At 40.0% G+C, this 25350-nt stretch overlaps 1 long non-coding RNA gene across 1 annotated transcript; it reads right to left on the bottom strand.

Annotated features, from left to right (window-relative positions):
- Nucleotides 1-8961: 8961 nt before the first annotated feature.
- Nucleotides 8962-12177, bottom strand: LOC147793588 (uncharacterized). The gene is made up of 4 exons (XR_015420018.1): nucleotides 12000-12177; nucleotides 11569-11900; nucleotides 11395-11475; nucleotides 8962-9269 (listed from the first exon to the last, which is right to left on the bottom strand). It is a non-coding gene; the product is annotated as an uncharacterized LOC147793588 (long non-coding RNA).
- Nucleotides 12178-25350: the final 13173 nt, after the last annotated feature.

The raw sequence follows: 25350 nt of genomic DNA, 5'->3' as shown, positions 1-25350 counted from the left end.
ATATAAAAAACAAAATAATATAAAAGTTTAAAATAATAAAAAGAAATAGGTATATGTATAAAAAAACTAAACAAATAAAAAGAAATAGGTATATGTATAAAAAAACTAAACAAATAAAATAATAAAAGGAACATGTAATAAACTAAAGTCGAACTCAGGCGTAAGTCACACTAGACCGGCCACAGTACGATTCTGGCAAGCCTATTAATATTTTGACATTCTTAATATAATTTACATAATTTATTTAATCGGGTCGCTCGGTCCCACGAACCCGAAACCGAACCGATTCAGATCGGGTTCAGAAAAATGAACCCAACCCTACCCGAAATGTTAATCCAACCCAATCCAACCCTTATAGTTCGGATTGGGTTGGTCCGGGTTGTCGGGTTGAATGTACACCCCTACCTCTCATCCCAATCCCATCTTTTCTCCTCAACCCACGGCACAATATCACAGTTAGTAAAATAAATAAATAAATAAACAGAAAAATGTCTTGGAGAAAAAAGTAAAATGACTTTAAACCACTAGCAGATTTAGAGATTTTGGTCTGTACTACGGTAAAATCTTATCTCAGATTTTCTTTTCGTTTATAGTTATAGTTATAAGAAATTAATATAGGATGAGATCTTCTTTCCTTTATCGAATATTTTAAGAGATCATGTAACAATCAAATCTCATTTTTAGTATTCCATTAAGATTTCCTCTTCATTTATAGTTATGGTTATAAGAAATTAATTTAGGATTAGATCTTCTTTTCATTATCCAATATTTTACCATATCATGTAATTATCAAATCTCATTTTTCAGTATCCAATTAATTAGATTTTTGTTGGCAATTCTATAAATTTGTAAGATTAGGCAAACAATCGATTAAAATTTGCCAATAATATCTGTTTAGAAAATAAATACTGAATAAGGGGAATGTCTGTTTAGAGAATGAAAATCTATTTATACAATCACAAGTGACAGAGGGAAGATTGAGGAGAGATTTGGTGAACAGAATTAAAAAAAAAAAAAGGAAATATTAGAGGATAAGAAACTCCATTAAATTTTGTCCAGCAACAATATATTCCCGCGTAAGAATAGAAAATAAGATATTTAATGAAAATAGCATATTATATATATATATATAACATTTCAAGACTTTTAATAATTGACCGAAGTAGATTAGGGATGATGTTATGGAGTTCAAACTTGAAACTGATGTCATGGGCTCACATAGGTTGACTCGGATTTCAAAGGACGGAATCAAACTTTCATTAAGGATATATTCGTGACAACGACTAAACCTAACCAGGTAAGTGGCCTTACTATCGGCATGGTTATATTTGATGTTGACACGTGTCTGTGGTTCTGCACGTGTCATATATACTGATATGTGTGAATTATCTGTGAATCGGTATGCTTATATTATGTTTATGTTATGTTATAATATGTGAATTGTATGATAATAATTATGGTACGATGTGTTCAAGGATATGTTTGAGATAGGATACGAGAAGGATGCATAAAACGAAATGTAATGATAGGAGTAAGATACGTTCATGAAACATTAAGGTTAGGTTACGTACCGGAGTGCTATGGATAGGGGAAATTAATGAAAGAATATGGTTAGGATATGGGTAGAAAGGGATAGATTGATAGAACGATAGCGTTAGGATACATTCATGTGATGATATGACTAAGGTACATTCACATAACGATATGACTGTGATAGGTATAAGAACGTTAAGGCTATGATAAGTTAGGGAACGATATGACCATGAAGTGCTTACGATATATTGTGATGTGATATGTTATTTTTATATTGTTTTGTGTGATCATTGAGGTAATTGTTGTATGAATTGCACGTTATGAAACGATATGTTAAAAGCATGGAGCGTTATGTTATGTTTTCTAAATTGTATGTATACAGCATGTTATGAATGACATCATATCACGATAAATGAAATAAAATGTAACCCATTAGGATTATGTATGATATAGACTAAAAAATGAGAAATGACATGTTAAGCATGAAAGATGATAGTGGGGTTATATTCATTAATGATAAAAGTAGAAATGTTGGAGACCTCATGTATTATGTGTGCTCATGCATTTAGAGGATTCCCCTATTCCATCACGAGGGTACGGACGCGTACATCCAATGGCAGGACAACGATCGTTATGTTTTACATAGTGCTGCCGTGACGGTTACTAGTTCTAACGGGTGTCCGGCCTAGGGAGCATCCCAATGTATGCTCGCTCGACAAGTAAGGAGGCCTAGTGGTGTGCGAACTGACTGGTGAGCCCATACCCGCATGCATGGGCTGTGTGTAGAGTATATGATACACGTCCAAATTACCCGTTAGAACAGTACCGTTGAAAAATAGACTGAAATGATAAGTCTCGTCATTGCATTTGCATATTCTTGCATTAACCCCAATAGTGGGGTCACTTACTGAGTATTTCTGCAATGTGCTACTACATTTTTCAGGTTAAGGCAAGACATTCCTGTACGGCTGACGACGACATCGCAACTCGAGACCGTGGCACATGCATAGGATAGTGGTATTTATTTTCTTAGACTTAGGCTAGAATAGGATGTTTTTTTTTTAACTTAAACGCATTTACATTTCGCCATTCAGAGTGCGAATCCGTACATTCCTAAGAAGACGAAGAGGGGATCTCAATTGAGACTCGCCCCCACCCACTGGGGCAGGCTCGGGGGAACCTGTACCCCCATCTCCTTCGGAAAACAAGGCGGCTCATCCCGCTAATTCTCAGGCTAGGGCCCATCCGCAGTATTTATTTTATTTAGTCTCTTGTTGTGTCGTTTTAAAGATGTTTTCGAAACACGTAAGTCCATGACTGTGTTTTAAGATAAAGGTTATGTTTTATGGAATTTAAATGAAGTCTTCCGCATTCAATATTTATGGTACGTATACAGTAGCGACCTTAAATTAAGTAAAAAATTTCGGGTTGTTTCAGTTGGTATCAGGTAATGTCCCACATTGGTTAGGGAGGAGAACAAACCACCATTTATAAGGGTGTGGAAACCTTCCCCTAGTAGATGCTTTTTAAAGCCTTGAGGGGAAGCCTAAAAGGGAAAGCCCAAAGAGGACAATATGTGTTAGCCGTGGAGCTGAGACGTTACAAATGGTATCAGAGCCAGACATCAGACGATGTGCCGACCTTCTCGCTCTTCCCCGAAGAGGGGTAGACACGAGGTGGTGTGCCAGTAAGGACGCTAGCCCCAGAGGGGGGGGGGGGGGTGAATTTGGGGGCTACCCCACATCGATTGGAGAAAGGAAAGAGTGCCAGTGAGGACGCTGGGCCCAGAAGGGGGGGTGGATTGTGATGTCCCACATTGGTTGGGGTGGAGAACAAACCACCATTTATAAGGGTGTGGAAACCTTCCCCTAGTAGACGCGTTTTAAAGCCTTGAGGGGAATATCTACTAGCGGTGGATGACCTAGAGGGACCTCATGCGTGTAGCGATAGAGGGACCTCATGCGTGTAGCGACTCTAAATTTCTACATACTCAAAATTACTGCTAACGTCTAATTCTCATCTCTAATGCAGATATATAACTCTTAAAAGATGCTAATCATTACTTTAAAAGAAAAATTAAGAGTTCTTATCATTACCTTTAAAAAATAGAGAATGATTTTAAATATTTATAAAAAATTAAAGAGAGAAACCTTAAAAAATAATATTATTTTTAGATAAATAATAAAAAGTTAAGATTTATTTGTACAATTTAGTTATTAAATTTAATTATTATTATTAATGCACTATAATATTTAATTAATTTTTATTAATTATAATTATATTTTAAAATTAAGATAAATTAATTAGTTAGCCGATAAAATCAATTTTAATAAATAATTAATTAATTATAAATTAGTTAAAAATTAATTTTTTATAAGTTCAATAATTTAACTAATTAATTGTACTTGAAATATGGCTAGTTAATTAATTAATAATTTTAATAAATATACGTTCATTTATTTAAATTTTTTTTTTTAAATGTTTACAAAGCATATGCTTCTATCCTAAATGATGTCGAGATAACATCAATTTTCAAATTAATATTCCCTAATTCAAGTTGATACGATATAAAAAAACAAGAAGCAATAACTAAGTCTTGCTTGATTAAAAAATAACTAAGGTCTCGCTCGATTAAAAAAAATAAAAATTGTTTGCTTGAGTATAATCAAAATTAAATATTATATTTTAGCTATAAGGGATCAGTAGTTGCTTCTTCGAAACTATATTATTAGTTACAAGTTGTATTCAGACATCCAATTATGTTGGCACGAGATGATCGGTTGAAGAAAACTACAAACATAAGTGTCAACCAACTTAGATGATCGGTTAAAGGATTGTATATATTTTTATTTCCTGGATCAAAAACAATAATTTTAATAAATAAATGTTTCGTTTATTTATTAAAAAATTATTTTTCAAAAGGTTTTCAAAACTCATGGAATCATGTTTTACTTCCTTCAATTTTCTAACTAAATAACCCTTGTTCAAATATATATTGTATAAACAAAATAAAAATATATAAAAGTCTAAATCGATAAAAAAAAAAAAAGTTTGCTTAACTAATATATATATATATATATATATATATATATATATATATATATATATATATATATATATATATATACATACACACGTATACATACTCAGTGTAATGACCCGAAATTTTCTACTTAATTTAAGGTCGCTACTATATACATATCATAAACATTGAATGTGGAAATACTTTATTTAATAAAACATAACTTTATCTTAAAACACAGCCATGTACTTATGTGTTTCGAAAACACCTTTAAAACAACACAATAAAAGGCTAAATAAAATAAATAAACGTTTAAAATTAAAAACATCCTATTCTAGAAAATAAATATCACTGCCTATGCATGTGTCATGGTCTCGAGTTGCGATGCCGTCGTCAGCTGTACAGGAATGTCTTGCCTTAACCTGAAAAATGTAGTAGCACATGACTTGAGTATTTAAAGAAATACTCAGTAAGTGACCCCACTATTAGAGTTAAATGCAAGAACATGCGAATGTAATGACGGAACCTATCATTTAAATCCATTTTCCTATGGTACTGTCCTAACGGGTAATTTGGATGTGTACCATACACTCTACACATAGCCTATAAGTGCGAATATGGACTCACCAGTCAGTTCACACACTACTGGGTCACCTTTCTTGTTAGGCGAGCATACTCTGGGAGCTCCTTAGGCCAGATACCCGTTAGAACTAGTAACCATCACGGCAACATTAAGTTTACCATAATGATCATACCCTTGCCTGATCTTCGCAACATTATGATAAACATAATGATTGTATTCCTGCTTGGTCATCGCAGCATTATAATAATCATAATGATCGTATTCCTGCCTCGTAACGTACGTGTCCGTACTATCGTGAAGGGTAGGGGTATCCCCCAATGCATGAGCACACAATAATGCATGAAGTCCCAACATTTTTCATTTTCATTATCATTTAATACAACCCCGCTAGCGTTTCGTATATCTCATATCATTTTTCATATCACTTATCATATCTTTCATGCATACGCTGGGGTTGTATTTCAGGCTAGTTCGTCGTTTTGCATGTCAATCATATCATATCATTCAAATTACATAAGTGTATCATATCATAACATTCAATGCTTCAAGACATAATCATTTTCATCATATACATATCATCCCATAACATATCGCATCACAATATATCGTATCATAAACATGTCAATTTATCACATATCTCATACCATAACATATTTCATATCTTCTTCATATCGTATCACAATCTATATACATTCATCATTCACATGTCGTATCATAATCATATCATATCGTAAACACTTCGTAGTCTTATCGTTCCGTAACTTATCATAGCCTTAACATTCTTATACTTATCATAGTCATATTGTCACATGAATGTACCCTAACGCTATCGTTCTATCAATCTATCAAAATCTCATCCCTTTCTACCCATATCCTAACCATATTCTTTTATCAATCTCTCATATCCATAGCACTTTGAGGCGTAACCTAACCTTAATGTTTTGTGAACACATCTTACATCTATCGTTACATTACGTTTAGTGCATCCTTCTCGTATCATATCTCAAACACACCATTGAACACATGACACCGTAAATATTATCATACAATTCACATATTATAACGTAACATAAACATAATATAAACATATCGATTCACAGATAATTCACACATATCAGTATATATGACACGTGCAAAACCACATGTACGTGTCAACATCAAATATAACCATGCTGATAGTAAGGTCACTTACCTGGTTAGCTTGAGTTGTCACAAATATATCCTTCATGAAAGTTCGATTTTATCATTTAAAATCCAAGTCAACCCATGTGAGCCCATGACGTTAGTTTTAAGTTTGAGCTATATAAAATTATTTCTCTACTTTACATGGATCCATTATTAAGTCTTGAAATATTATATATCTATAATTATATTTTTATTAAAAAAAAAAGTAGATAGAGTTATTTGAAGTTACTCGGTTGTATTTAGTTTTTTCTCTATATTTAGTTTATGTTTTTTTAATTCCATAATCTTCCTTCTCTTTTTATCTGTATTTACTCTCTTGCCTTTTACTTTTTTTCCTCATCTATTCCAAATTTATAGTGGATCCTTGTTTCTAAATCTTTTCTTTCATTTTGTTCACAAATGTTTTTGGCCATTTTATTTTTAATCTATTCATTTGGTGGTGGATATAAATTTAATCTAATATTACTAATCTGAAGTGATTTACTAGAATTCGTATAAATGATTGACATTTAGTTTCTAAGCTAAACATTGTAATAATTTAATGAAGATCTAACTATAATTAACTGTGATTTCTAAAAACATAGGATAAAAGAAAATGAAGATTTAATACCTTATTGATCAAATCTATCTTCACAATCAGGTCTTTCTCATTTTTTTCCTCCCATTGTTGTTTTTCTATTTATTTTTGCAGTAACTTTGTCTTTGTAAGGTAAGGGATAGATTGAGGAGAGATAATTGGGGAAGGGACTAGAGGTTAATGGAGAGAAGTGGAGAAGGTTGTTTCTTTTTTTGGTTTATTTATTTATTTTTAACTAATTTTTTATTTGTTTATTTGTTTATTTATTTTATTATTTATGATTTTTTTTTTTTTTTTTTTTTTTTTTTTGCTATTATACTTGTTTGTATATATATATAGATAAGCAATGTCGTAAAATTCATGGAAGGTGATCCATCTATATATTCAACGATGGCATATAATAGGTGTGAATAGTTTACCAAATTCTTGTGGAGCAATTACTTGCTCAGCTTATTGAAATTGAATCCTTTTATTCATATATGAATCGAGCTAAGAAATCTCTTCCCTATTACTAATCTAATCGAAATTTGTGGATATAACCTCACAACTTCTTGTTGTTTTTCCCTTTGATATTTAATGGTGAGTTGGAAATCAAAATTGAAAACCTATTTTTTTTTAGGCCAGCAGAAAAAGAAAAAAAAAACTAAAATCATTGCTCAATTTTTTTTAATGGTTTTTTCGTCCATACGAAAATTTACATATGGTTTTGCAGAACATAATTTATAAATAATTTAATTAATTTTATGGAACAAAATAGATTTTGAAAGGAAAATTATTCAACAGTTATTTTTCTTTTCTCACGGCGACTGTGAGTTCTAATTCCCACAGCGATCGTGAGTTCTAATTGGAATATGTTCAATCTGTTCATACAATTCTTTTTCTAAAACGGCGGTCGAAGTGATTCAGATAAACCTTAGAAAAAATTCATCCACCCGATTGTAAAACAAAATAAAAAATAAGTAAAATATATTGGATTCTTGGTACCAACTTAACCTTTAATCAATCTTACTTAGAAACTCTATGTCATGATAATAATGGTAAACACTAGAAATTAATAGAGAACTTCTATCTCATATGAGAGATTTTCCGACCAAACATCTCGCTCCCACTAACCTTGACTAATCACAGTTTCTCCAATCATGTTCCCTTTATTTCAGCAACTCCTTTCGTCTGCCATTTTTCTTTTTTCCATTATGATTCTGCATTGTTTGTGTGAAAATTTCTCTCTTCAAAATCAAAATATTAAATCGAAAATGAATCCGTGAGATTATATATTATCCTTTTATCTAAAATATTGAAACCAAGGCTTTAACACCAAATATTAGCCGAAATCTATAAATTAAAGTTTACACCTCTTTATAATAAGAGTTCGAAAGTTAAGCTTTTTAGTCTCTACACTTAAAAATATATATATATCATAGTTTATTTCTTTATTTTTGTAAAGAAGTGTGAAACTAAACTATCCCCCTTATTTTAAAAAATAAAGAGAAAATAAAAACGTTAGTTTTTATTCCTTTTAATTGTACATCAAAGAATGTAATATTTTCTTTTATCACTCAATCTAATGTTTTCTTCCAACCATTAGAGCACATCGTCATAATAAGTTCTTTTGCGGAATTTAACTCTTAAAAGTCATCTTTAAAATTATAATTTCAACATAAACATGACATCATCATTGAAAACATGGCTATGGTCTTTCGTGTTAGAAAACATAATTGAGAAATAAAATTAAAAACAATAATAATAAATAATCCAAAAACATGAAATACATAATAACTTATTCTAACCTAAGTCTAGGAATTTAAATATGTTACTAGCTTATGCACATGCCATGGTCTCTTATTGTGATGTCGTCGTCAGCCGTATAGGGGCACTTTGCCTTTACCTGAAAAATGATTTAGCACATGGCCTGAGTATTTTGAAGAATACTCCGTAAGTGCCCCACTATAGGGGTCGTGAATATGCAAACACATGCAAGTGATGTTGTAGGACCTATCGTTAAAACATCCTAGGGGTGACCTCCAATTTGGATTAAATTGGATGTGCAATACTTCCCTACACACGACCCACATGTGCGAACATGAATCCCCAGGTTGTTCGTGTCACGACCCGACTTTCGAGACTTCAAAAAATCGAACCTGGACTAAAAATACGAAATCGAACAAAAAGAAAAGAAAAGAAGAGTAGAGTAAAAGATAAAAATACCATTTAATTAAAACAAAAAATAAAAAAGTTTTGTTTCAAATTAATAAAAATGAATTAAAATGAAATACAAAAGACTCTATAAGATCGACAAGGGACTGATGCTCCGGAACGACACCCCTCTGTGACAGTGCAGCTCTCGAACACCTCCCTACTTCGACTGGTACCTGAAAAAAAGAAGGGAAAACGGGGTGAGTATAAAAATATACTCAGTAAGCAACCTACTTGTAGGCTCTTAATCCCATCCAAGTTTATGAGAGAACCACCAACTATACTCTAGACCCTAGAGTCTCAATATTCTCAATACACAGGGTGGAAGGGCTTAACCTTTGAAGCGGTATTTCAGCGTTTGAGGATGAGGTGCTCCCTCATATCTACATGTACCACTCGTACAACCCAGCTAGAATTAGTCACTACATGGTCAACATCCTTCCACAGGACGGACCCATCATGCAGGCGACTTTGACCCACTCGCGTGATCAACATCTTACCATGAGACGGATCCCCATGCAGAGTAGTCGATCTACCACTGAGTAACATTTCCCTAACAGGAGTCTCACCAAGCTCAACAGTATCACACTGGAGCAGGAAGGGAAGACTAACACCTCCCTATTTCGCATCTCGTCTAGCTCAACGGTACCACACCGAAGTAGGAAGGTAAGAGTAACATCTCCCTAACTGGCGTCTCGCCTAACTCAACGGTACCACACCGGAGTAGGAAGGGGAGGGTAACATCTCCCTAACTGGCGTCTCGCCTAGCTCAACAGTACCACACTGGAGTAGGAAGGGAAGCAGAGTATACTCGAATTCTATACCAGATACTGTCGGTTAAGAGGTCATCTCTCTACGCCTCAGGGTCCTAATGTTGTTCTCTATATCTCAAGGGTAGTTAAAATTATTGAGTTAGGGGCCCTGGCTTCCAGATTCACTAAATCAAGTCTCCCAAGTCCATAACAGTCCAGGGTTAAAGGGTCTCTCCCTCTAAGCGTTGCTCATGACACCATAGACCGTAACATCGGGAGGGTCCCCTAACTAAACCCAACTCATTTCCTACAAGAGTTCACCTTAGGCATATCACAACACTACAGCTTATTAATTATCATAAGTTCACACAATCATTCAAGAGGAGTTCATGTATGATTAACAACGCATACAATCGTACAAGCTCAACGGGACGGTAACATCCATCAACACCCGGAGCACCTCAATCCCTACAAGAGTTCACCTAGGCATATCACAGCACTACAACTTATCAATCATATCATCAGTTCACACAATCATTGAAGAGGAGTTTATGTATGATTAACAACCATACAATCATACAAGCTCAACGGGGTGGTAACATCCATCAACACCCGGAGCGCAGATACACAAATTCCCCCGTTCGACAACATAGTATGAACAGATAGAAGCAGTAGTAAGATAGTCCAGCAAGCATACAAACAACGTGTACAAAATCTCACTAGGGCAGCAAGTCCAACAAATATATATTTAATTCTCTAAGTACAGAGGATCATTAGATCTAGCCACCTACGGGTAATTTGCTCTAGAATGCATGCAAAACCAAGCGCACCCTACAAGTATTACTTCCTAAATTCGTATGGTTACTTACAGTATGTCCCGTGTCTTCCCGAGTTTGATTACAATCGTATCAGAGTTCAAAAATTACGATTTATCTATATAGAGACCTAGTTCACAGTAAAATAGGATTAGCACTGGAATCGGGACGGAAAATGGGTGAAAATAGGGCACTCACACGCCTGCACGCGCTCACAGAGGACTCCCACGCGCCTGCACACTTCCCTACGCGCGGGTTCCACGCGCGGTCAACGCGGGCAACGCACGGGCAGAGGCGCGTTTCGAACCCCAGCGGACGTAGATTACTCTCGAATATTCTGGGCTTGAAACGTGTCGTACAGGGATTGGCGGAAGGTTTTCGCGTTGGACCGCGGGTCGTCGGGTTGCTTCCCGAGCGCAGGTTGGGTTTTGGGTCAACCGTCGGACGCGTGTCAGCGGAGGCGTCAGACACGTCTCTCCACCAGTTGCTCGACGCGTGTCCTACCTTTCCGGCGACCGGGTGTCATCCAATTTCCAGATTCCAGTCAAATTCTATATCAACCTATTTATTTTGAATTTTTCTATCTTCCAAACCATAACTCGAATTAAATCGATTCCTTCCCAAGAATTCAAGATCTCAAGTCCACCTATCCAGATATATTTTTATTGTATTTTTTTTATACTCACGGTGCTTAATAAATGTAGTCGAAAACCAAAAAAAATTTAGTTTCTTACCGAAGTAGGACAGTCTCTCGATTTTGTTTTAGGACGCGATTTTTGGCCGCGTTTCCTCTGAAAACTTGCAAGACTCGTCACCTAAAGTGTTGGAACTAGATTATTAAGTTCTAAATCATCTAAAACCCCCGAATCTACGGTGAAATCTTGAAACAAGAGAGGTCGCGGACTTACTTCGCGTTCTTGCCCGTTTCTTGCTGGAAACGAATGATCCAACGCTCAGACCGCTCCTCTTGATACTCTGAGTAGCTCAGACCGCTCCTTTTGGGGTGTTTCACCCTCCTTCTTCCTCTTCTTAAAAACCCTAACGATTCATTTCTTTCTCTCTTTTTTTTTTTTTTTTTTTTATTATTATTTTTTTCTTTTCCTTCCTTACAGGTTTGTCCAGACCTCCCTCAAGTTTGACCCAAATTACCTTTTTTTCCCCAATTGACTTTGACCCAAATTTCGATTACATCACCATTTTTTTTCTAAGCTTCTTGATGCATCCGGAGCATTTCTTTCTTCTGCACCGATTTGAAAATCACACTCTAAATTCTCCAATAAAATCTAGAAACTCACAATAGACAAGGAGGTGCTAATCACAAGGATAGAGTGAATTGTACCTGTTGGTTTCGGGGTGTTACAGTTCGCACCCTCCTGGACCAATCATAATCGAGCTAGTTATCTGTAGCGACATCTCGAGGTCAACAGAGTGTCTGTTTGGTGCAACTCTTGAGTGTCTATAGCGAAGTTTATAAGTGCTTGGCTTGTCAATTGGGAAGGCTTAAGTGCTTGGCTTGTCAATTGGGAAGGCCTCGAGACAATAACTAGCGGTTTGGTGCAACCTTTAAACATGCTTGCAAAGAAATGCGAGAATATAACAATGGAATTCATTGAATGGTGACCAGGTGCATTTGGAAGTTTATAAGTAAGTGCTTGACTTGTCTATTGGAAAGGCCCAAGACAATAATTAGCCGTTTGGTGCAACCTTTAAGCATGCTTGCAAGGAAATGAGAGAATATAGCATGGAATTCATTGAATGGTGACCTAGATCAATTCAGAGGTATACTATAATTTAGGTAATTATAGACAACAGAGACATTTCACTTCAGGAAAGTCTACATATTTTGTTGACAACTCGGGACAAATATATTTGAAGGTGTGCTAATTCATGTATCGAGCAAGTTTTATTATTTACTTAGATGAATGTTGTATGTTTGGATGCATATGAGAATCATGTTGTTTGGTCAGTCACTGTATTGGATTGAGAAAAAAAAAAAAATCAGGATTTTTTCGTGGTCTCTAGTGAGATCCAAAAACTTCGGTGAGTTTTCGTCCCTACACCACAACACACTCCGCCACTTCCCACGGATCACTAGAGCTTCCTCTCCCACCCTCAGTCTTCAGCCACACTTCGTGTAACGACCTGAAATTTTCTACTTAATATAAGGTCGCTACTGTATACGTACCATAAACATTGAATGTGGAAGACTTCATTTAAATTCCATAAAACATAACCTTTATGGACTCACATATTTCGAAAACATATTTAAAACGACACAACGAAAAACTAAATAAAATAAATAAGCGTTTAAGTTAAAAACATCCTATTCTAGCCTAAGTCTAAAAAAATAAATACCACTATCCTATGCATGTGTCATGGTCTCGAGTTGCAATGCCGTCGTCAGCTGTACAGGAATGTCTTGCCTTAACCTGAAAAATGTAGTAGCATATGGCTTGAGTGTTTAGAGAAATACTCAGTAAGTGACCCTACTATTGGGGTTAAATGCAAGAACATGCGAATGCAATGACGAGACTTATCCTTTCAATCTATTTTCCTACGGTGCTGTCCTAACGGGTAATTTGGACGTGTACCATATACTCTACACACAACCCATACATGCGAGTATGGGCTCACCAGTCAATTCGCACACCACTGGGCCACTTTCTTTGTCGGGCGAGCATACTCTAGGAGCTCCTTAGGCCAGACACCCGTTAGAACTAGTAACCGTCACGGTAGCGCTATGCAAAACATAACGATCGTTGTCCTGCCATTAGATGTACACGTCCATACCTTCGTGATGGAATAGGGGTATCCCCTAAATGCATGAGCACACATAATGCATGAGTTCCCCAACATTTCTACTTTTATCATTAATGAATATAACCCCACTATCATCTTTCATACTTAACATGTCATTTCTTATTTTTCAGTCTACATATCATACATAATCCTAACGGGTTACATTTCATTTCATTTATCCTGATATCATGTCATTCATAACATGTTGTATACATACAATTTAGAAAACATAACATAACGCTCCATGCTTTTAACATGTCGTTTAATAACGTGCAATTCATACAACATTTACCTCAATGATCATACAAAACAATCTAAAAATAACGTATCACATCACAATATATCGTATCATAAATATGTCATATCATAAACAGTTTGTGGTCATATCGTTCCCTAACTCAGCATAGCTTTAACAGTCTTATACCTATCACAGTCATATCGTTACGTGAATGTATCTTAGTCATATCATCACAGGAACGTATCCTAACGCTATCGTTCTATCAATCTATCACAAACCTATCCCTTTCTACCTATATCCTAACCATATTCTTTCATCAATCTCCCCTATCCATAGCACTCCGGTATGTAACCTAACCTTAACGTTTCATGAACGTATCTTACTCCAATCGTTACATTTCGTTTTGTGCATCTTTCTCGTATCCTATCTCAAACATATCCTTGAACACATTGTACCATAATTATTATCATACAATCCACATATTATAATATAACATAAACATAATATAAGCATACCGATTCACAGATAATTCACACATATCAGTATATATGATACGTGCAGAACCACAGACACGTGTCAACATTAAATATAATCATGTCGATAGTAAGGCCACTTACCTAGCTAACTTAAGTCGTTGTCACGAATATATCTTTAATGAAAGTTTGATTCCGTCCTTTGAAATCCGAGTCAACCTATGTGAGCCCATGACATCAATTTCAAGTTCGAACTTTATAACATTATCTCTAATCTACCTTGGTCCATTGTTAAAAGTCTTAAAATGTTATATATATATATATATATATATATATCATGCTATCTTCACTATCTTATTTTCTATTATTACTGTTGTAGGGAATATATTGCTTATTAGACAAAATTGAATGGAGTTTGTTGTCCTCTCATATTTCTGATTTTATTTTTAAATTCTGTTCACCAAATCTTTCGTGAATCTTCCCTCCTCTCCTGGTTGTATAAATAGATTTTCATTCTCTAAACAAACATTCCTACTACTAGTATTTATTTTGTAAAATGTTATTATTGGCCAATTTTAATCATTGTTTGACTAATCTCGCCTAAGCTTACACAAAATCTAATTAATTGGATACGATGAAAATGAGATTTGATTATTACATGATCCGGTAAAATATTGGATGGAGGAAAAAAGATCTGATCCTAAATTAATTTCGGTTGAAAACCATTTTATTCTTTTTCTCCCATCTGACATTTTTTTTTTGTTTATTTTTGGACGTAAAGAGGATGGGATTGGGATGAGAGGTTACTCGAGAGAGGTGGGTAAGTTTTATTTTTTATTTTTAAGTAATTCTTTATTAATTTTTTATTTATGAATTATTATTATTTTGATCTATATTTTTTTTTTATTTGATATATATATATATATATATATGTATGGGCTATTACACCTTGGGACGGCCTACAAAGTAAGGAAAACTAAGAAAACACGTGAGAGAGAGAAAAGCCAACGAGAATCCAGCAAGGAAAAACCACACGAAACTGACATCAAAACCACCTCATTTTACCATGAAAGAACCGTCAAGATGTGTACAAACGTCAAGGACAAGTTTCGGTACCCCATACACGTCGTGCACCGTCGAAAGAGGAAGGACAAGTTTCGGTACCCCATACACGTCGTGCACCGTCGAAAGAGGAAGGAAAAGTTTTGAGTTTTAGGACCTTCCCAGATCCGGGATTTCAGGCCTCTAAGAACCAAATTGACACCAGAAAAGGAAAGAGGGAAGAGAGAAGACGCGAAACCTAGAGAAATAGAGGGAAAACGAATGCTCAAATGACGTTACGAAAGAGAGGAAAATCGCCGACAGAAATCGCAGAAAATGGGTAGAGAAGACGAAGTTTGTGGACTTCGGGTCGACTTGGAACTGTGACCCATCCTCGACCTACGCTATTCTGCCACCAGCCCAAACCATCCGCAACCCAACCAATCCTCGACTCAGTCCGATTCCTGCAGCCCAATGCCATGACCCACGACTGCAACCCAAGAACCCACGACCCACTTTTGGCAACCTGCACGGCCAACCCAAATCCTCTACAGCCCAAGGTACATAGTTTCTTGGGTTGGCAAGCTACTACTAAAAATTTGTCCAAAACTTCGCTAGAATAGCCTCGCCCTCTTGCACAACTGTAAGAAAAAAAAAAAAGATGTACCTTTTTCATGGGACAATGCCTGCAAGGCCAGTTTCTATGCCCTAAAACATACTAGTGTCCACCCTAGTGCTCACGGTCCCAGAAAGCTTTGCAGGATATGTGATATACAGCGATACATCCAAAAGGGGCTAGGTTGCGTATTGATGCAACATGGCAAGGTTGGTGCATACGCATCATGCCAATTAAAAGAATACGAGAAAAATTATCCTACACACGACCTAAATTTGGAGGCAGTAGTGTTCGCGCTGAAAATTTGGCAACACTACTTGTATGGCGAAAAAACCTAAATTTATGCGGACCACAAAAGTTTAAAATATTTCTTCAGCAAAAGGAACTAAATATGTGACAACGAAGGGGGTTAGAACTGGTAAAAGGTTACGATATAAATATCTAGTACCACCTTGAAAAGACAAACATGGTCGCAAATGTACTGAGTTGAAAAATGATACACTCGTCGGCCCTCATCATAAGAGAGCCACGAGTGCGAGCGAATTTCAAACGAGTTGACATAGCAATGGTTATTGAGGAGGTTATAGCTCAAATAGCTCGACTCACAGTGCGACCCACGCTCAGACAAAGGATTGTAGATTCACAACAAGAGGATCCTAGCCTAAATAAAATAATGAACCCGTAATAGTGGGCCCAATGGACAATTTTTCCCAGTCATCAGATGATGGACTACTATGTCAAGTACGTTTATGTGTCCCAGATGTGAGCAAAATAAAGAACAAAATATGAACCGGGACACTGTAACGGAACCGAAAAAAAAAATGATGGTCGTCGGCAGAGCCGAAAACTCCGGCGAACGCTGGAGTTTTCGCTCACACACGACCCACAAAGGGCGGCCGAGGGCTGGGATGCCACAAAATCGTGTCCCCGACCTTCAGCCACCCTGAAAGAACCTGCAAAGAAACGAAAACGGTAAGGAAAAAGGAGAGAGAACAGAAAACCGACGGAACTCCGGCGAAGCCGAATCGTATGAATCGACGTCGAAAACCCCCATTTCACACCACAAAAGTAATCCCAGAACCCTTTACACACATCAGGAGTAGGTTCTACGCGAATCCCGTACGCTGAACACCATCGGCAAGGAAGACGGAACGGCGGACTTCCGAGCTTCTCCAGATCCGGGAGTGCGAGGCCCTTACCAACGAAATCGGTACCAAAAACGGGGTTAGGGTGAAGGATAAGCTCGGGAACGGGGAAAAAAAGAGGGAAAAAAAGACGTCGGGACGAAGTTGTCGAAGAGAGAGAGGGACCGCTGGAAAATCGCGCAGGCAGTCGGGCGAAGAGGACGAAGTCCGACCCGCGATCTGGATCCGGAAACCCGAACCGAACCCCGTACCTTCGGTCAGCCCAGAACCCATGTTACCCGCAGCCCAAACACCCGACCTTCAATCGCGAGCCGGCCCATCAACCCGTGGCCCGTCACCCGCGAGCCGGCCCATCACCGCGCGGCCCGTCACCTGCGTTCGGTCCGAGACCCGCGAGCGGTCCGTTAACCCGCACCTCGACCCGAGACGCCTGCACACGCATCGCTCTCAGATTGTGCCACGTGTCACGTCTGCAGCGCGGCTACTCTCGGCTCAGGCGGCTTCATCGGCTCGGTGGTGGTTTGGCGGCTCCGGCGGCTTATTGGGCTCAGGAAACCTGTTTCCAGCCCGTTTGACACCGTTTCGACCCTCCCGGACCTGGTTTCGACCCTGTTTAAGGTAAAAGGGAACATTTTAAGGTCGTATTTCACAAATTCCAGTTGGAAATTTATTCTTATTTGTGAAATACTAACGGAAGTGACTCATGAACCAATAGGAACCAACCACCAACGGAAGCGTAGAACGTCCACGAGGAGCTAGGAGCTTACGTTATATTCTAGGGAGTACTTCGGCTAAGGCCTACCAAGTAAGTGGCTCACCCGTCGTAGGTTACGCGTTAATTGCTGTATGTTGGCACGTGCCCGTGGTTATGCACGTGCCATTAAATTGTATGCTAGCTTAATGTGCTTAAGTATGAAATCATGTGAACGTGAATGTATGTTGTTTATGCTGCTTAGTTGATGTGATATGAATGCATGTGACGATGTGTGACCCTTGTATGATTATGGCTTGTTGTATGAGTATTGAAATGTAACTGAATGAATTGTATGACATGAAATATGGTAAATTGCATGATACAAAACCCCGCTAGGAATATGTATGATATGTAACGAAATGAGAATGAGAATGACATGTAAGCATGAAAACGTGACACGGGGTTATGTTCATTAAATGATGACTGTAGGACTAGTGGGACCTCATGCATATTGTGTGATCATGCATTTGGGGGGATACCCCTATCCCATCACGAGGGTACGGACGCGTACATCCAAATGGCAGGACCACGATCGTTATGCCCTGCATAGCGCTGCCGTGACGGTTTTAGTTTTAACGGGTCCCGGTGGGCCCCCAGAGCATGCCCACCGGCTAGGGACAGTGGCCCAGCTGTGTGCGAACAGCTGGTGAGCCCATACTCGCACGTATGGGCTGCGTATAGAGTATATGGTACACGTCCACGATTACCTGTTAGGATTACACCGTAGGAAAAACGAAACGAAACGATAGGTCCCATCATTTCATTGCATGTGTTTGTCGCATAACCCCGATAGGGGGTCACTTACTGAGTATTCTAGAAATACTCAAGCCTCGTGCTACTTTACTTTTGCAGATAAGGGCAAGGCACCCATGTGACAACGACGACGGCATCGTACCCCCCAGGATCGTGGCACATGCATAGGGTAGTTGGTTGTTCTTTTTCCATTCCGTAGTCTAGGCCGAATTTGGTTGCATCATTAATATAGGTTAGTATAGGATGAAAGGTATTTGCATAATAAACCTCAGGGTAGAATAAAATATGCATTTTTGGTTTCTGTTTCTTTTCCTTTCTTTCAATTTTCTCTTTTTCCCTTGTAACCATTTTTCTTTGAGGTAATAAAAGGCGAGTGCGAGTCGCATTAATGAACATGGCCCATTAAATGTATATTCCGCATTTCAAAGTATAGTAATGACCTTAGATTAGACAGGTAAAATATTAGGGTCGTTACAGTTGGTATTAGAGCTTTAGGTTATAGATCTTGTAGACTAGCCTACAGAGTAGGCTTGGCATGTTCCACGGTCCAATTACCGATGCCCTGTCGTTGCCAGGTACACCTTATGTAGAATGAGGAATATATGACATGTGTGATATATTTAATGTGGTTGGCTTTAAATGATGCATGACATGTTACTGTATGATAAAAAAAAAAAAAAATGTTGATGTTATCTGATGTGGATGTGATTTGATGTAATGCATGTCTTTATGGTATGATATTTATGTTTTTCTTTTATATATATGTATACATATGAATTATATGGTAGGGTGTAGGGAATGTTGTAAATCATAAACTTAGCTAGAATTTTTTTCTTGGTTTCTAGAACCATGCCGCACAGAGGACGTAGAAGAGGTAGGAGAGGAAGAGGACGACCTCTCGTTAGGAGAGGAGGAAGAGGAGACGCCGATAGAAGCTCTTCCCAAGAGGGGTCGACTACCGGCCCATATGCGTTTGTACCACCTCCTGAATACGCACCTCCCCCCCAAACCGTACCACCCCCTGAATATGCACCTCCCCCACAAGCAGTACCCCCTCCTGAATACGCACCACCTCCTCAAGCTGCACCACAGGTCGGGTTAGACCCCGCCACAAGGTTAATGTTGGAATCCCTCCAAAAAACAATGCAAACTATGCTAGACACACAACAGGCCACGTTGTTGGCTACGCAACAAGTCGCGGCAATGGCCACGCAACCAGCCAATGCGATGGCCACGCAACCAGCCAACGCGGTGGCCATGCAACCAGCCAACGCGGTGGCCCCGCAACCGGTGGATGCGGTAGCTATCCAACCGGTGAACAACCCGCACCCGGATAGGGGCGCGAATTGGTTAAAGGATTTCAAGCGGTATAACCCCCGTCCTTTTGTCGGTTCAAAGGAAGATCCCACAACGGCTCAGATGTGGATCGCAAACATGGAAACGACCTTTGAATCAATGAGATGCCCTGATGAACATAAGGTGGCATGTGCGACATACGTGTTACAAAAGGATGCAGAAGTGTGGTGGTCGGATAATAAACAGAGCATCAACCCGGGTGGGGGAATTACAACATGGGAGACCTTTAAGGAAGCCTTTCTAAAATACTATTATCCAAAGAAAACCTGTATAAAGAAACAGCAAGAGTTTAACCACTTAACCCAAGGTGATCGCACGGTGGATCAGTACGATCAGGACTTCATGAGATTAAGAAGGTTTGCACCGTCTTTAGCCGACACTGAAGAGAAACAGACAGAAAAATTTGTGTTAGGATTGAATCCGAAAACCCGCCGCATGTTAGAGGCCTTTAACCCAAAAACCTATGAAGAGGCCCTAAGGACGGCCAAGGCCCTAGAGGAACCCCCAGAGGAAAAGAAAACAGAGCCAACAGTCGCCACAGGGAGGAAACGCCCTGTCGAGGTCGATACCACAGAATTCCAACCACCGTCCCAAAGGCCTCGATATCAGAGTAGGCCACCTGCTCCACCTCCAATAGGCCGATACCTAGCAATGGAGAAGCCCCTGTGCCGTAACTGTGGAAAGCAACATGTTGGGAGATGTTTGGCGGGCTCAGGTATGTGTTATATCTGTGGTCATGCAGGTCATGTGGCCAGAACTTGCCCTACAAAGAGCCCGAGAATTCCAAGGGAACCCCTTAGAGGACCGGTCATCTGAGAGCCCACCTTACAAACCCGTCCACAGACCAAGGCATATGTAACGACCAGTAAAGAGGCGGGAACATCTGGCACCGTGGTGACAGGTACGCTTTCTATACTAGGACACTTTGCGTTGACATTGTTTGATTCTGGTTCTACCCATTCCTTTGTTGCTTTACCATTTGTTAAACAAGCAGGGTTTGTAATAGAATCCTTAATGCATGCATTGTCGGTCGGTACCCCGGCAAGGGTAGACCTAGTTACGAAAGATAGAGTAAGGGATGGACAAGTGGTAATAGCTGGACAAACCATCCACGTAGACTTAAAGGTAGTGGATATGACGGATTTTGACGTCATACTAGGAATGGACTGGTTAGCAGAAAACTTTGCTACCATAGACTGCCATAAGAAGGAGGTGATATTCACACCTCCTAACGGACTTACCTTTAAGTTTAAAGGAACCTCCATAGGTACCACCCCAAAATAATATCGATGATGAAAGCGAGACGCCTGATACAACAAGGGGGGTGGGCGTTTCTAGCCTATGCAGTAAATACAAAAGGAAAGGAAAAACCCATAGATACAATACCGGTAGTAAACGAATTTATGGATGTCTTTCCGGAGGACCTCCCGAGAATTCCTCCATCGCGAGAGGTAGACTTTGGAATAGATCTAGAACCAGGAACGGGACCCATCTCTAAGGCCCCATACCGCATGGCACCAGCAGAACTAAAAGAGCTTAAAACACAACTGCAAGACCTGCTAGATAAGGGCTTCATTCGACCTAGCGTGTCCCCTTGGGGTGCGCCAGTGTTGTTTGTTAAAAAGAAAGACGGCTCAATGCGTTTATGCATTGATTATAGGGAATTAAACAAGAGGACGGTAAAGAACAAATACCCGTTACCCCGTATTGAGGACCTATTTGATCAACTACGTGGGGCGACAGTGTTTTCTAAAATAGATCTTCGATCAGGATACCATCAAATTAAGATTAAAAATGAAGACATACCGAAAACAGCCTTTCGAACCAGATATGGCCACTACGAGTTTGTGGTGATGTCTTTTGGTCTCACCAATGCCCCAGCGGTATTTATGGAACTAATGAACCGAGTATTTAAGGAGTGCCTAGACTTGTTGTGATCGTGTTCATAGACGATATCCTGATATACTCGAAAACGGACCTAGAACACCAAGAACACCTTCGCAAAGCCTTAACTATCCTAAGAGAGAACAAGCTGTATGCCAAGTTCACCAAGTGTGAATTTTGGCTACGACAGGTTTCGTTTCTGGGGCACGTAGTGTCTAAAGACGGAATCTTCGTAGATCCCAATAAGATAGAAGCGGTCACGAAATGGAAACGCCCAACAATGGTCACCGAGATACGAAGTTTCTTGGGATTGGCGGGTTATTATCGAAAGTTTGTCCAGGACTTCGCTAGAATAGCCACGCCTCTCACCCAATTAACAAAAAAAGGTGTACCTTTTGTTTGGGATGATACTTGTGAGGCCAGCTTTCAAGAACTAAAACAACGACTAGTATCCGCCCCAGTGCTCACAGTTCCAGAAAGTTCTGTGGGATACGCGATTTACAGTGACGCATCCAAAAAGGGATTAGGTTGTGTACTGATGCAACATGGCAAGGTTGTTGCATATGCGTCACGCCAACTAAAAGATTACGAGAAAAACTATCCTACACATGATTTGGAGCTGGCAGCAGTAGTGTTCGCGTTAAAAATTTGGCGACACTACCTGTATGGCGAAAAGACCCAGATCTACACGGACCACAAAAGCCTAAAATATTTGTTCACCCAAAAAGAATTGAACATGCGGCAACGTAGATGGTTAGAGCTGGTAAAGGATTACGACATAGACATCCAGTACCACCCTGGAAAAGCAAACGTAGTCGCTGATGCACTGAGTCGAAAAGCAGTACACTCGTCGGCCCTCATCACCAGGGAGCCACGAGTGCGAACTGATTTCGAACAGGCTGATATCGCGGTAGTAACCAAAGAAGTTGCCGCCCAAATAGCCCGACTGACAGTGCGCCCCACGCTCAGACAAAGAATCATAGACTCACAACGTGAGGATCCAAGCCTAAGTAAAATCCTAGACCAATTGGAAGTTGGCCCAGTGGACGGATTCACTAAATCAACAGATGACGGATTATTATGCCAAGGGCGTTTATGTGTCCCACCCATGAGCGGAATAAAGAATGAAATCCTAACGGAGGCACACAACTCAACCTTCTCGATACATCCAGGTGGAACAAAGATGTATCAAGACTTGAAACAACACTTCTGGTGGCGAAGTATGAAGAAGGATATCGCGGAGTACGTGAGTAAGTGTCTAGTGTGCCAACAAGTAAAAGCCCCTAGGCAGAAAACCGCCGGGCTACTACAACCTCTAAGTATACCGGAATGGAAATGGGAAAACATTGCCATGGATTTCATAGTAGGCTTACCCAAAACATTAAAGGGCTATACGGTAATCTGGGTGGTCGTGGATCGCCTGACAAAGTCGGCTCACTTCCTACCGGGTAAGGCAACATATACAGTAGACAATTGGGCACAACTGTAGGTTAAAGAAATTGTGAGGTTGCATGGAGTACCAGTGTCAATTGTGTCGGATCGGGACCCGCGTTTTACGTCGGCCTTTTGGCGCGGACTCCAAAAAGCGATGGGTACCCGCCTCGACTTTAGCACCGCCTTCCACCCACAAACGGATGGCCAAACAGAACGATTAAACCAAATTCTGGAAGACATGCTTCGGGCATGCGTTATGGATTTCACAGGGAGTTGGGACACCAAACTGCACTTAATGGAATTCTCTTACAATAACAGCTTCCAAGCAACCATCGGAATGGCACCCTTTGAAGCGTTGTACGGAAAACGATGTAGATCCCCATTGTGTTGGGACGAAGTAGGAGAACGAGAATTGATAGGACCTGAGCTGGTCCGTGTCACCAACGAAGCAATCCAGAAAATCCGAGTAAGAATGCGTACCGCGCAGAGTAGGCAAAAGAGCTACGCCGACGTTAGGCATAGGAATTTAGAGTTCGAAGAGGGGGACCCAGTGTTCCTAAAAGTAGCCCCCATGAAAGGTATTCTAAGATTCGGACGCAAGGGGAAGCTCAGCTCCCGATTCATTGGACCGTTCGAAATTTTAGAAAGAGTAGGTCCGATAGCTTACAAACTAGCTTTAGGTCCGGTAGCTTACAAACTAGCTTTACCACCTTCACTTTCAAGCGTACACGATGTATTTCATGTGTCCATGTTAAGGAAATATATTCCAGACCCGACGCACGTAATAGACTACAAACCTCTCGAAATTGAGGAAAATTTAAGTTACTAGGAGAAATCGATTAAAATTCTAGCCCGAGAGGTGAAAGCCTTACGTTATAGGAGTATAGGTTTCGTTAAGGTATTGTGGCGTAACCACCAAGTCGAGGAAGCTACGTGGGAACGAGAGGAGGAAATAAAGGAAAAATATCCCGAGTTGATCCACGAGTTCGAGGCTTTCGAGGACGAAAGTCCCTTTTAGGGGTAGGTAATGTAACGGAACCGAAAAAAAAAAAAAAAAATGATGTTCGTCGGCAGAGCCGAAAACTCCAGCGAACGCCGAAGTTTTCGCTCACACACGACCCACAAAGGGCGGCCGAGGGCTGGGATGCCACAAAATCGTGTCCCCGACCTTCAACCACCCTAAAAGAACCTGCAAAGAAACGAAAACGGCAAGGAAAAAGGAGAGAGAACAGAAAACCGACGGAACTCCGGCGAAGCCGAATCGTACGAATCGACGTCGAAAACCCCCATTTCACACCACAAAAGTAATCCCAGAACCCTTTACACACATCAGGAGTAGGTTTTACGCGAATCCCGTACGCTGAACACCGTCGGCAAGGAAGACGGAACGGCGGACTTCCGAGCTTCTCCAGATCCGGGAGTGCGAGGCCCTTACCAACGAAATCGGTACCAAAAACGGGGTTAGGGTGAAGGATAAGCTCGGGAACGGGGAAAAAAAGAGGGAAAAAAAGACGTCGGGACGACGTTGTCGAAGAGAGAGAGGGACCGCCGGAAAATCGCGCAGGCAGTCGGGCGAAGAGGACGAAGTCCGACCCGCGATCTGGATCCGGAAACCCGAACCGAACCCCGTACCTTCGGTCAGTCCAGAACCCACGTTACCCGCAGCCCAAACACTCGACCTTCAATCGCGAGCCGGCCCATCACCGCGCGGCCCGTCACCTGCGTTTGGTCCGAGACCCGCGAGCGGCCCGTTAACCTGCGCCTCGACCCGAGACGCCTACACACGCGTCGCTCTCGGATTTTGCCACGTGTCACGTCTGCAGCGCGGCTACTCTCGGCTCAGGCGGCTTCATCGGCTCGGTGGTGGCTCGGCGGCTCCGGCGGCTTATTGGGCTCGGGAAACCTGTTTCCAGCCCGTTTGACACCGTTCCGACCCTCCCGGACCTGGTTTCGGCCCTGTTTAAGGTAAAAGGGAACATTTTAAGGTCGTATTTCACAAATTCCAGTTGGGAATTTATTCTTATTTGTGAAATACTAACGGAAGTGACTCATGAACCAATAGGAACCAACCGCCAACGGAAGCGTAGAACGTCCACGAGGAGCTAGGAGCTTACGTTATATTCTAGGGAGTACTTCGGCTAAGGCCTACCAAGTAAGTGGCTCACCCGTCGTAGGTTACGCGTTAATTGCTGTATGT

Source organism: Cucurbita pepo, chromosome 2 (assembly GCF_057944985.1).
Source record: "Cucurbita pepo subsp. pepo isolate OVF chromosome 2, ASM5794498v1, whole genome shotgun sequence".
In the NCBI taxonomy this organism is placed as follows: Eukaryota; Viridiplantae; Streptophyta; class Magnoliopsida; order Cucurbitales; family Cucurbitaceae; genus Cucurbita; species Cucurbita pepo.
This window is presented reverse-complemented; position numbering and strand designations above follow the sequence as displayed.